The following is a 14,328-nucleotide window of genomic DNA, read 5'->3' as shown; positions in this document are numbered from 1 at the left end:
CATAGGCACTCAAATGATCAGAGAGCTACATTTCTTTAGGACTTGGCTCTCTTCCAGATCTGACTCCTTGGAGGCATGTTGGCACTAACACAGACTGACTCTGGTACATTGTGGGATACTGTTTCTCCCAGGCCTCTTAAGATTCTGGACATCTTTATAATCTGGCTATTTCACTTCTTTCAAGGACAAAAATACTTGGCCCAGAGTTATTTACATACCTTTGGCCATTTATCTTCATCTGATTTTGCTTCATTATCTTGTTTTCTCTTGCTTTCCCTTTTTGTAGACATTCCCATGGAAGATCCAGCTTTCAGGGTAAAATAATGTTCATTAATTTCATAATTAAGACAGTATTAAAATACCTACCTATAAATCTCTTTATAGGTAGGTATACAATCAGCTTGGCTCAAATAAATTTAATAGTAATATTTTTTTCTCAGGTGTGACCCAAGAAAATACATGAATGTTTTATTTTATAAAAATGGTTAGGAAGGGCAGTGGTAGCGCATGCCTTTAATCCCAGCACTCAGGAGGCAGAAGAGGTGGATCTCCATGAGTTCCAGGACAGAGAAACCGTGTCTCATAAATCAAGACAAACAAACAAACAAAACTCCAAAAAATGCCCAAAGAATGGTTAGGAAAATATAAGTAATCATCTTATGAGATTAGGGCTGTGGGTCATAAAAATGACACAATAATAATAATAATGATAATAATAATAATAAATTAAATAAGATTACCCCAAATTAAAAGCTTCTGCATAGTAGAGGAAATAGCAGTGTAAAAGGCAACATATGTGAAGAGAGACAATATCTTCCAACTACCTTAGGAGGGGTTAATGTTTAAAATATTTAAGAATCTCCTATAACAAACAAAATAAAATTCCAAAACAACCTTTTTAAAAAAGTAGGTAAAAATTTAATAAACATTTGTCCAAAAAAGTGGCCAATGAGTACATAAAATATGCTTGCAAATTAAAACTATAATCAGGAACCACTTCACACCTCATATAGGATTCCTATAATTAAAAAATGGAAAATAACATATGATAGAGAAGTGGTAAAAAAATATAAAAATTTGTTTGTAGCTAGAGGGAATCAAAATTATTCAGTCACTGTAGAAAAGGTTGATGTTTTCTTAGAAACATATATGTATATATTTAAACATACATATATATGTATGTATATGTCTCTTTTTCTTAAAATAGATTTTACTTGTCATTATTGGGCAGTGGGAGGATGTGTGCCATGGTACATGTATGGAGGTCAGAGAACAACTTTGTGGAGTCAGTTCTCTCCTCCCATCTTTATGTAGGTTCTGGGGATTGAGCTTTGGTTGTCAGGCTTGCAGTGCAAGCATATTTATCCACGGAGCCATGACACCAACAAAATAGTATATGTTAGATGTGGTGGTTTGAAAGAAAATGACCCCCAAAGGGAGTGGCACTATTAGGAGGTGTGGCCTTGCTGGAGTAGGTGTTGTCTTGTTGGAAAAAGTGCGTTACTGTGGAGGTGGCCTTTGAGGTTTCTTTCTCAAGCATGCATATATACACACCAATTCCAGTTCCCACTCCCACCCCACTCCCATCTACTTCTCAGAGAGGGTAAGGCACATTGCTTTGGGGGAAGGACCAAGTCCTCCCTAACTATATCTAGGCTGAGCAAGGTATCCATCCAAAGAAAATGAGTTCTCAAAAGCCAATACAAGCAGTAGGGATAAATCCTGGTGCCACTGCCAGTGGCCCCACAGTCTGCCCCAGCCATACAACTGTCACCCACATTCAGAGGGTCTAGTTTGGACCTATGCTAGTTCCTTCCCTTTCCGGCTGGAGTTGGTGAGCTCCCATTAGCTCTGATAAACTGTTTCAGTGGGTGTCCCCATCATGGTTTGACCTCTTTCTAGCCAGTGCTTGTAAGGGCATATTAATAATAGCACTATTCACAATAGGCAAAAGGTAGAAACAATTTAAATATCCATCAGCAGTTGAATGGAGAAATGAAGTGTTAGAAATATATACAAACAATATCAATCAGCTATAAAAATATGGATATCACAGTATGCATGAAGCTCAAAAGCAAAGAGGTACACACACACACACTACAACACATCATTTGGATGAAATATGCACAATATATGAACACACAGACATATAGCATTGGTTGTTTCTAGGATCTAGAAAGAATAAAGAGTGAGGAGTAGGGAGAAACTCCTTGTTGAGTATGGCTTTTTAGAGTTATAAAAAATTTCTGAAACTAGTCAAAGATGGTGATTACACCATAATGTGAATGTATTAAATGACACTGTGTTGTTCCTATTAAAATAGTTTGCTTTGTATTATATGAATTTCAGTTATTTTTTTATTACTATTTTAAATAGATGATGATGATGTGTCTGTTCTTGCAGTACATAAATCTGGAGGTCAGAGAGTAACTTAATGGAGTAAGTTCTTTCCTCTACCTTTACATGGTTTCCAGGGATTGAGCTTAGGTTTTCAGTCTTGTATGGCAAGTGTTTATCCCACTAAGCTGATTGGCCCTAGATTATTGTTTTAAAAGAACCATGCAATATAGCTCCTGTTATATGTCATGCTGGCAACATCTCTTGAATTATTGGGGTGATTTTGGGGAATGTTTTAAACATATCTAGCAAAGAGAGGGATGATTAGTTTAAGACTTACACTTTCCCATTTGTGAAATGATCAGGTCTGCCAAATTCCGTTGATTTATGGCTATCAGAACATCATGGGTTACAGTCATGGAGTATTCTTCTCCATAGTGCTGGATCAGTGTATCAGCAAGTAGTGCCACCGTGTTTGCCTTCTGCAGAGTGCCTCGTTTAATGTGGCTGTATTCCTTAGCAAGATCTATATTTTTCAGTTGGTACTTAAACTTTTCCATCTCTTCCTCCGTAAGGTCTTCAAGGATGTTAAGAAGAAATGCTTTCCAAGTGCGTTCCATTTTGGAAAGCCGAATCCTGAGGAAATGATGGACCAGCAGTTACTGACCTGAAATGGAAAGATCACTGTGGGTAATCACAGGAATGGTTGAAATTATGACATATTTTGAAGGCAAATCAGAGAAAGAGAGGCAGAGGTGCTTATTAGTTAGTATCCTGTTGCTGTGACAAATCCCTGACAGAAACAGTCTGAGGGAGGAAACTCAAGGGAATACAGTCTGTCATGGCAAGGGTGTTGTGATGGTTGGAGATAGAGGTGGCGGATCACACTTTACCCTGCTCAGAGAATGCCCTAGCATTTTGTCTAGGAGGAAGTCTATGGCATAGTGCTGTACACTTCAGGGTGAGTTCTTCTGCATTAATAATCCTAATGCAGAGGATCCCTCATAGCCATAACCGGAGGTTTGTTTCTTTGTATTCCAGATCCTCTGAGGTTGACAATCAACATTAACTGTCACAGTATGAGATCAGATTAGATTGTCTTCCTGAAAAACAAAACAAAACCCCAATGCTCAGAAAATGTGTCCCTATTCCTTCCAGACATACTAGAAAAGTGTGTGCTACCACACCTGGCTGGAGTTGTTTATTATCATGAAATTCCTCTCTGTGAAATTTAAATTCCTTCTATCGTACACATCATTAGATATTCCTTATGGATTCAAAGTTACTTGCTTTCCTTCCCGATTCCATACTATTTTGTTCTACTCATAGAATTCTTTTATTTATTTATTAAAGATTTCTGTCTCTTCCCCGCCACCGCCTTCCATTTCCCTCCCCCTCCCCCAATCAAATCCCCCTCCCTCGTCAGCCCAAAGAGCAATCAGGGTTCCCTGCCCTGTGGGAGCGTAGATAATGTCTGTGCGGAATTGAATGGGTCTTACAAAGGTTTGTATTATGCTGAAAAGATGGTCACAGTTTCTCAATGTAGTTCTAAACTTTATATTACCATCTTTGTCTCCAATATTGTTGCAATATGTAGTAAGATCTGTATATTGAATGATAATTTATAATTTTCTTCAATTCAGTTTCTTATCACATCATGCTATTTATTCCATCTTTAGCTGCATAGTTTGGGGAACTTACATGCAAGGATTTATGTTAGTAATGCTTTCTGGTGATAAACTTTGTTCTGTCACTAAAGCTATTTCCTTTCAGTTCCAAGAGCTGCCAAAATATCCTCTGGGGTAGAGTTGAGCTTCACTGTGTAAAATGACCTTACTTGAATGGACTCCTGTGGAAATGTTAATTTTGAGGAAATTGAAGGAAGCCATAGTCTCATATGGCATGCATTTACCTTTTGCGAAGCAGATGTTAACTTGTGGACAACTTGTAATAGAATTTCCCCTCAAGACTGGAAAGACTTGGTTACAACAGTCTTGGAGCCTAGTCCTCAATTACAGTGGAGGATCTGTGGAAAAAGGAAGCCAAGACCACTGAACAACAAAGTAAGGCTAAAGGTATGAAAATCTCCCAAGATCTGATTCTTGGAGAGAGAGAGAGAGAGAGAGAGAGAGAGAGAGAGAGAGAGAGAAAGAGATTATGCTAATGTACAAAGGCAATCTCTATATGATGACCACACCCTGACTTTATGCCATGCAGCAGCTTTGAATGCTTGGGACAGAACTGAAGATGCAGGAAAGAAAACGGAATCATTTACTAAAGTTATACAGCGCCCCAAAAGAAACCTTCATGGATTCTTACACAGATTGACTTCAGCAGTAAATAGAATGATACCAGATTCAGAAGCTTGATAAATAATAATTGAATCTCTGATTTTGAAAATGCTAATTCAAAAAGGGCAATTAGGCCATTAAAGGCAAGAGATCAACATCCATGGAGGAATGGATCTGAGATACAGTCAACATTGAATAATCATGATGATGCTTTGATAAGAGAGGTGATTTCCAGAGTTTTGAAGAAAAATCTAAATGTCAAGTGTTTGATTTGCAGTAAACAAGGTCACCTAAAAAGGGATTGTAAACAGGGCATTCATAGAAACAATGTTTTTTCTAAGCACATCTGAACAGAATTCCTCTCCCTTCTGGATTATGCAGAAGGTGTGACAAAGACAGGCATTGGACTAATGAATGTAGATCAACAAGTAACAGTCAAGATAATGCTTTGCAATTGGGAAACACCTTGAGGGGCCGCTTGAAGGATACATTCAGTTAAGTTATTTCCTGTCATCATGGAGGAAACTCCTTCCCAGAAGCAATTAAAGAACCTAATGCTTAAAACAAGAAACCATACTCCTTTGGATGATAGAAAAGCTATAGAAGAGAGAACAAAAAAATTCAGATAGAACAGATATTTTGGCAAATAAAAATATGAATAAATGACACCATTGAAGGTCTTGTAAAGACAGGTGTGGATGTCACAATAATTAGACCAAAATCTTGGCATTCAAATTGGCCTTTTCAGGAAGTACATGTCTAACTTTTACGGAATGGAACTTTAACTCAGGTAAAACAGAGCTCAAGATGGGTTGAATGGATAGGGCCAGGAGGACAGAGAGGAAAATTAAAGTCATATGTAGGTAATATAGCAATGAATTTAAGAGGATATGATTTGTTACAGCAATGGAATACTCAGATTAACATTCCTCTGATCTCAAAAGCAAACTGTAAATTTTTGTATGTTTCTTTCAAAAATATTAGAAGGTATTATAAAAAACAGTAACTGAACATTCAGGTTATACAAGAACAGTGCACAATAGCTGCTGATCTTTTAAAAGAACCAACAGCCCCACCATTAAAATGGTTGACAGAAACCTGTATGGGTTGAGCAATGGCCTTTAACAACAGAAAAACTGCAGACCTTAGAATAGTTGGTACAGGAGCAGCTAAATGCTCAGCATATTGAAGAATCATCCAGTCCTTGGAATTCTGTATTTATTATTAAAAAGAAATCTGGAAAATGGAGAATGGTAATAGACCTAAGAGCTGTTAGTAAGGTGATTCAGTCAATGGGCTCTCTACACTCTGGAATTTCTTTACCTCCTCTATTGACTAAAGAATAGCCTTTTATAGTTATTGATTTAAAAGATTGTTTCTTCACTACACCTTTACAAGAAAAAGACAGAAAAATTTGCCTTAACAGTGCCTACTCATAATAATTCTCAGCCTGTTAAAAGATATCAATGGAAGGTTCTCCCATAAGAAATGTTAAATAGCCCAACCCTGTGCCAATATTTTCTACAACAGTTGCTGGAAACAATATATAAGCATTTTCATCAATCTATAGTTTACAATTACATAAACTACATCTTACTAGTTGATTCAAATGTAGACACTTTAGAAGAAATGTTTGAGGAAAATTTTGCCTTGTTGGAGGATTGCAGATTGCTTTGAAAAAATACAAAGAGGAGACTCTATTAATTAGTTAGGATATAAAGTAGGTCTACAAAAAATTAGATCTCAAAAGGTGCAAAGTAGGAGAGATTGATTGCAGACTTGTAATGACTTTCAAAGATTGCTAGGAGACATTTCCCAGCTATTGTCCACCATTTGTTCAAAACCTTAGACTTAAATAGTCCAAGAGAATTATCAGCTGAAGCTGAGAGAGAATTAACTTTGATGGAAAAGAAATTACAGGTTGTACATGTACATCATTTGGATCTAAAACTTGATTGCATTTTGTTTGTTTTACCCTCTAAGCACTCCGCTACAGGAATTTTAATGAAAAGGGTAGATATTATCTTAGAATGGTTCTTTTTATCATATAAATTCAGTAAAAAAGTAAAAGCTTATGTGGAAAAGGTCTCTGAGTTGATTATAAAAGGAAAATTGTGACTTCATCTATTAGCAGGAGTAGCCAAGCAGAAATTGTTGTACTAATTACTATTGATGAAATTGACAAATTATGTACAGAAAGTGAGCCTTGGCAAAGAGCTTGAAGTATTTTTTTTTGGGGGGGGGAGAGATTAGTAACAAATATGCCAAAATCAAGAGAATTCAATTTTTAAAGACAACAAGCTAGGCTCTTCCTAACACTGAATGGGACACACCAATATCTGGAGCCCCTACATTCTATACTGATACACATAAATCAGAAAAGACAGGTTACAAATCAGAAAATTTAAGCAGAGTTGCTCAAAGCCCTTATGACTCTGCCCAGTCAGTTACATAATATTCTCATGGTATTAATGGATTTTATGGAACCTCTTAGCCTTGTTATTGATTCACAATATTCAGAGTTGTTTTGCATATTGAAACTGCTGAATTTATACCAAATGATACAAAATAGACTTTATCATTTATTCAGTTATAAGAAATAATCAGGAATAGGAATCATTTTATATATGGAACCCACATCCTATCCCATATGGGTCTGCCAGGCCCTCTAGCACAAGGTAATGAAGAAATGGATCAACTATTGTTAGAAAATGTGCTGGAGGTCTCAGGATTTCATAAAAAATATCATGTCAATAGCAAAGGTTTAGAAAAAGATTTTCAAATGTCCTATTTGTTCTTTATACAACTAAACTCCACTACCTGTAGGAAGCAACCCAAAGAGTACTCAAAGGAATGAAATCTGGCAAATCAATGTGTTCCATCTTGTAAAATTTGGAAAATTAAAATATGTACACCACACATTGATATCTATTCAGGATTTCAATAGGTAGCTGCTTTGTGTTCTGAAAGGCTGATTCAGTATTTACACATTTGCTAGAAGTTATGAACATCATGGGTTTACCTGTAAAGATAAAGACTGTCAATTCTCCAGCATATGTCTCTAGTAAAATAAAAGTTTTTTTTTGCTTATTACAATATAAAGCATATTATAGGTATACCTCACAATCAAACACTAAAGAATATGTAAATAAACAGAAAGGGGTGATAAAGTCCCCAAGAAATAGATTTTATAATTCTTTATTAACTTTTAATCTTCTAAATGATAATGAGAAAGGAATGACAGCTGCATAGAGACATTGGATAATAGAACCTACTGAATTAAATCAGCTGATATATTTTAAAGATGTACTGACCTTAGAATGGAAACCAGGACATGTGTTATGTTGGAGAAGGGGTTTTGCTTTTGTTTCCACAGGAGAAGAAATACTAGGATTCTACTTTATAAAGAGAACATTGAACAAGAAAGACCTCTTGATTAGAAAAAGTTGATCAAACATCATGACTATTCTATCTAAACTTATATTACCAACAAATGCTTTTCATTTGATCAGATTTAATTTACCAAAATAAACTGCCCAAAAATTAGGTTTAGGGAAGGGTTTTGTTTCTGTCAATTCAGGAGAGTAAAGGCATCCACCTAAAAAAATTTGAAGACCACTGGCCAAATGAAATATCTGAATTAAAAGACAACTCATTCAGAAAGAATGTCCCAAGAAAAAGAGTAAATTTGCTCATTGGTATCCACATTTCCAGTAGGATAAAATTTCATAAATATTTCCAAATGTTTGTTTCTATTATTTTCTACAAACATATAATATAAATCATCTTTTTGTAGTCCCAGTAAAATTAAAAATTAAAGTTGCCTTTGAGTTGGACTGTGACTCTTTCCTTCTCTAAATCCAAGCATGCTTGTTAAAGTAAAATTCAAAATCTGTCTATGTCAGAAGAACCACCTGATACGGGACAGAAGAAAAGAATTAAGAACTATTTTATTGTCCCTAATCTCATAATCCCTTGGTTTTATTTTGACTCTTTAACAGCTTTTTTTTTTCTGAGACAGGGTTTCTCCGTAGCTTTTTGGTTCCTGTCCTGGAACTAGCTCTTGTAGACCAGGCTGGGCTCGAACTCAGAGATCCGCCTGCCTCTGCCTCCTGAGTGCTGGGATTAAAGGCGTGTGCCACCACCACCTGGCTCTTTAACAGCTTTTTAAAGGTATACATAATATCTTCAAATTGTTAGGATTAGTATATATGTATTTTAAGCTTTTTGTCATGATATTAATGGTAATATAGAGTACTAACTAGTTCAAAAAAAGGTTCTATCTAGTTTCCTTTACATGATTTCAGGATTGAGTCTATCAGGCAGATAGGAAGAAGGTTTTGTACTCAGGATATACATAATGAAGTATGATCCTTTAACCTCTTTGAGATCTGCTGCATATGACATTTAAAAATGTTTAAGATTTCTGCAGTGAATCAAGACATTCCGAACAGTGACATTTGGAGTTTCCAAAAGGAGGATGGGGCTCCACAATGACAATTCCACCAGTACTATGATAACACCATCAAGCTGACAAACACCACCTAAATATTGACTTTAGACTATAAACTGCTCAGGACAATTTCAAGGCAGCTAGCTGAGATGATCCAGTCTCACAGACTATTCTAGCTAGGACTTGAGACAACCCCTGCACTTTCCTATTACACAAAGACTGGACAAAAAATGATACAGCTACCTCTCCCAGGACTTAACAATTAACCCAAATTTTTCTTTTCAGGATCTCCTACAGATGCTGTTGCTCCCAGACATTAGGGAATAAATTTATTAACACAACATCTACATTCCCAAGAGGTGGGACAGGTGGTTTTTGATCTTTCATTGAGTTATGGATATTTGTCATTGCTTAAAGGGGTTGGTTACAAGTTGTTATTGGTAACCATCAGGAAAAAAGTTGTAGGAAGGAGTTTAGATTCATGGTTCTTGTTTTGAAAAAAAGTGGGATATAGATATGCTGTATCTATAAATGCTAGTATACAAGCATAGATTTTTGAATCTACTGTGATGAAAATGGGGGATATAGACATAGGATAAAAAGGTAGATTATTGAATCTACTTTTAAACAAAAAAAACAATTGCTAGTTTTAAATATTTTACATTAATATGAATTTTTGAATATTGATACAAATTTGAGATTAATTTTGTTATTGTACATATACTTCTAATCTTGTTTATACAACTCATTAACAATGTGATACAAATTTCTAGTCCTCAAAAGTTATTATTAGGGAACACCGGACGGCGGAGGCGGCCGGAATGGACGCCCTTCGCAGCCGGCGGGGACCAACTGGGACCGGCTGGGATCGGCTGGGACCGGAGCGGCAGCAGAGGACACAGGCCACAGGTGGTGGGAACCTTCATGGCAGCAGAAGCAGGCTGCAGGGACCGCGCGCAACACCGAGAGCAGATGGCCCCACTACAATTAAATCAAAGAGGTAGGCCTTCGGTTGGGGAGGTCCCTGGCAAAGGAGGAGCCGAGTCCTATTCCTGAAGACCCTTCTGAGGGGTGAGAGGGATCTTGGCCCCCGGCAGGAAACAGGAAACAGAGCAAGGGAATTTTGTAAGAGGAGCCCCTGGCCAGCAGGGAAACCTGAACCAGTTTTAACAGACCCCTTAGATAGCATCGATAGGAGGAGATGGGCAGGCTCCAAGGCAAGAATTCACCCAGTAATCTGAAAAACAGCATGAAAACACCAGAACCCAATGATCTTACAACAGAAGGTCTTCAACACCCTAACACAGAAGAAGTGGAAAAAATTGACTTTATGAAAGCAATAGAGTCCCTTAAACAACATGTGAAAAATGCCCTTATAGAAATGGATGAGAAGTATAACCAAAAATTTGAAGAAATGAGTAAATACGTACATAATACCCTGGGAAACCAAGAAAGAATGATCAAACAGGTAATGGAAACAGTTCAAGAATTGAAAACTGAAATGGAAGCAAGGAAGAAAACACAAACTGAGGACCAGCTGGATATGGAAAATCTAGGACAATGAGCAGAGCCTACAGAAACAAGATAATCAATAGAATACAAGAAATAGAAGAAAGAATCTCAGATTCTGAGGACACCATAGAGAAAATAAACGCTCTGATCAAAGAAAACTGCAAAGCCAACAAATTCTCATCACAAAACATTCAGGAATTGTGGGACACAATAAAAAGACCAAACCTAAGAATAATAGGAATAGAAGAAGGAGAAGAGTCACAGCTCTAAGGCCCAGAAAATATTTTGAACAAAATTATGGAAGAAAACTTTCCCAACATAAAGAAAGATATTCCTTTGAATATTCAAGAAGCATATAGAACACCAAACAGACTGGATCAAAGAAAAACATCCCCTCGCCATATAATAATCAAAACACAAAATATACAGGTTAAAGAAAGAATACTAAGAGCTGCAAAGGAAAAAAGCCAAGTAACTTATAAAGGTAAACCGATCAGACTTACACCTGATTTCTCTATGGAAACAATGAAAGCCAGAAGGTCCTGGATAGAAGTACTGCAGAAGCTAAGAGACCATGGATGCAAGCCCAGACTACTATACCCAGCCAAGCTTTCGTTCACTATAAATGGAGAAAACAAGACATTCCAGGATAAGAACAAATTTAAACAATACGTAGCCACGAATCCAGCCCTACAGAAAATAATAGAAGGAAAATCGCAACCCAAGGAATCCAACATTGCCAACACTGCCTATAATAACTGAGGCATCTAGCAACCCTTCACTAGCACAACTCAAAGAAGGGAGACACACAATTTCTACTTCCAAAAACAATAAGAATATCTGGCATAAACAACCACTGGTCATTAATATCACTTAATATTAATGGTCTCAATTTACCAAAAAAAAGGCACAGGCTAAGAGATTGGATACGAAAACAGGATCCAACAGTCTGCTGTTTGCAAGAAACACATCTCAACCACAAAGACAGGCATCTACTCAGAGTAAAGGGTTGGGAAAAGGTCTTTCAAGCAAATGGTCCTAAGAAAAAAGCAGGTGTGGCCATATTAATTTCTAACAAAACTGACTTCAAACTAAAATCAATCAGAAGAGATCGAGATGGACACTTTATACTCATAACAGGAACAATTTGTCAGGATGACGTCTCAATCCTGAATATCTACGCCCCTAATATAAAAGCACCCACTTATGTAAAAGAAATATTACTAAAACTCAAGGCAGACATCAAACCACACACACTAGTAGTAGGAGACTTCAATACACCTCTCTCAGCAATGGACAGGTCAATCAGACAGAAACCTAATAGAGAAGTAAGAGAACTACTGGAGGTAATGAAGCAAATGCACTTAACAGACATCTATAGAACATTCCACCCAAATAGGAAAGAATTTACCTTCTTCTCTGCAGCTCATGGAAACTTCTCAAAAATTGACCACATACTCGGAAACAAAGGAAACCTCCACAGATACAAAAAAATATCAGTGTCCACCTGTGTCTTATCAGATCACCACGGATTAAAGTTAAAATTCAACAACAATTCTACCTCCAGAAAGCCGACAAACTCATGGAAACTGAACAGTCAACTACTGAACCACACCTGGGTCAAGGAAGAAATCCAGAAAGAATTTAAAGTCTTCCTTGAATTTAATGAAAATAAAGGGACAACATACTCAAACCTATGGGACACTATGAAAGCAGTGCTAAGAGGAAAGTTCATAGTACTAAGTGCCCACTTAAAGAAAACAGAGCAAGCATACAATGGAGACTTAACAGCACACCTGAAAGCTTTAGAAAAAAAAGAAGCAGACGCACCCAGGAGGAGTAGAAGACTGGAAATAATCAAACTGAGGGCTGAAATCAACAAAATAGAAACACAGAAAACAGTCCAAAGAATCAATAAAACAAAAAGTTGGTTCTTGGAGAAAATTAACAAGATCGACAAACCCCTATCCAAACTAATTAAACGACAGAGAGAGAACATGCAAATAAATAAGATCAGAAATGAAAAGGGGGAGGGACATAACCACAGACACAGAGGAAATTCAGAGATTCATTAGATCTTACTACAAAAGCCTGTATGCCATAAAACTAGAAAATGCAAAAGAAATGGACATTTTTTTAGATAAGTACCACATACCAAAGCTAAACCTAGACCAGGTGAACGATCTAAATAGACCTGTTAGTCATGAAGAACTAGAAACCGTTATCAAAAATCTCCCTTCCAAAAAAAGCCCGGGACCAGATGGTTTCAATGCAGAATTCTACCAGAACTTCCAAGAAGAGCTAATACCTATACTCCTTAATGTATTTCACAATATAGAAACAGAAGAGTCATTGCCAAATTCCTTTTATGAAGCTACAGTTACCCTGATACCAAAAGCACACAAAGACCCAACCAAGAAAGAGAATTACAGGCCTATCTCACTCATGAATATCGACGCAAAAATTCTCAATAAAATACTGGCAAACTGAATCCAAGAACACATTAGAAAAATTATCCATCATGATCAAGTAGGCTTCATTCCAGAGATGCAGGGCTGGTTCAACATACGAAAATCTATCAATGTAATCCACCATATAAATAAACTGAAAGAAAAAAATCATATGATCATTTCATTAGATGCTGAAAAGGCATTTGACAAAATTCAACACCTCTTTATGATAAAAGTCTTGGAGAGATTAGGGATACAAGGGTCATACCTAAGTATAATAAATGCTATTTACAGCAAGCCAACAGCTAACATTAAATTAAACGGAGAAAAACCTCAAAGCCATCCCACTAAAATCAGGAACACGACAAGGCTGTCCACTCTCTCCATACCTCTTCAATATAGTGCTTGAAGTTCTAGAAATAGCAATAAGACAACATAAGGGGATCAAGGGGATTCGTATCGGAAAAGAAGAAGTTAAGCTCTCGTTATTTGCAGATGATATGATAGTATACATAAGCGACCCCAAAAACTCTACCAAAGAACTCCTACAGCTGATAAACACCTTTAGTAATATGGCAGGATACAAGATCAACTCCAAAAAATCAGTGGCCTTTCTATACACTAAGGACAAGGAAACAGAGAGGGAAATTAGAGAAGCATCACCTTTCACGATAGCCACAAATAGCATAAAATATCTTGGGGTAACTCTGACCAAGGATGTGAAAGATCTATTTGACAAGAACTTTAAGTCTTTAAAGAAAGAAATTGAAGAGGACACCAGAAAATGGAAGGATCTCCCTTGCTCCTGGATTGGGAGGATCAACATAGTAAAAATGGCAATTCTACCAAAAGCAATCTATAGATTCAATGCAATCCCCATCAAAATCCCATCAAAATTCTTCTCAGATCTGGAGAAGACAATAATCAACTTTATATGGAAAAACAAAAAACCCAGGATAGCCAAAACAATCTTATACAACAAAGGATCGTCTGGAGGCATTACCATCCGTGACTTCAAACTCTACTACAGAGCTACAGTATTGAAAACAGCTTGGTATTGGCATAAAAACAGAGAAGTCGACCAATGGAATCGAATAGAAGACCCTGACTTTAACCCTCAAACCTATGAACACCTGATTTTCGATAAAGGAGATAAAAGTATACAATAGAAAAAAGAGAGCATCTTCAACAAATTGTGCTGGCAAAACTGGATGTCAACCTGTAGAAGAATGAAAATAGATCCATATCTATCACCATGCACAAAACTCAAGTCCAAATGGATTAA

The sequence above is a fragment of the Microtus oregoni genome, unplaced genomic scaffold, assembly GCF_018167655.1.
Source record: "Microtus oregoni isolate MIOR12 unplaced genomic scaffold, Mior012 000016F_ref0000370, whole genome shotgun sequence".
Taxonomy (NCBI): Eukaryota; Metazoa; Chordata; class Mammalia; order Rodentia; family Cricetidae; genus Microtus; species Microtus oregoni.
Note: the sequence above shows the minus strand (reverse complement) of the source record.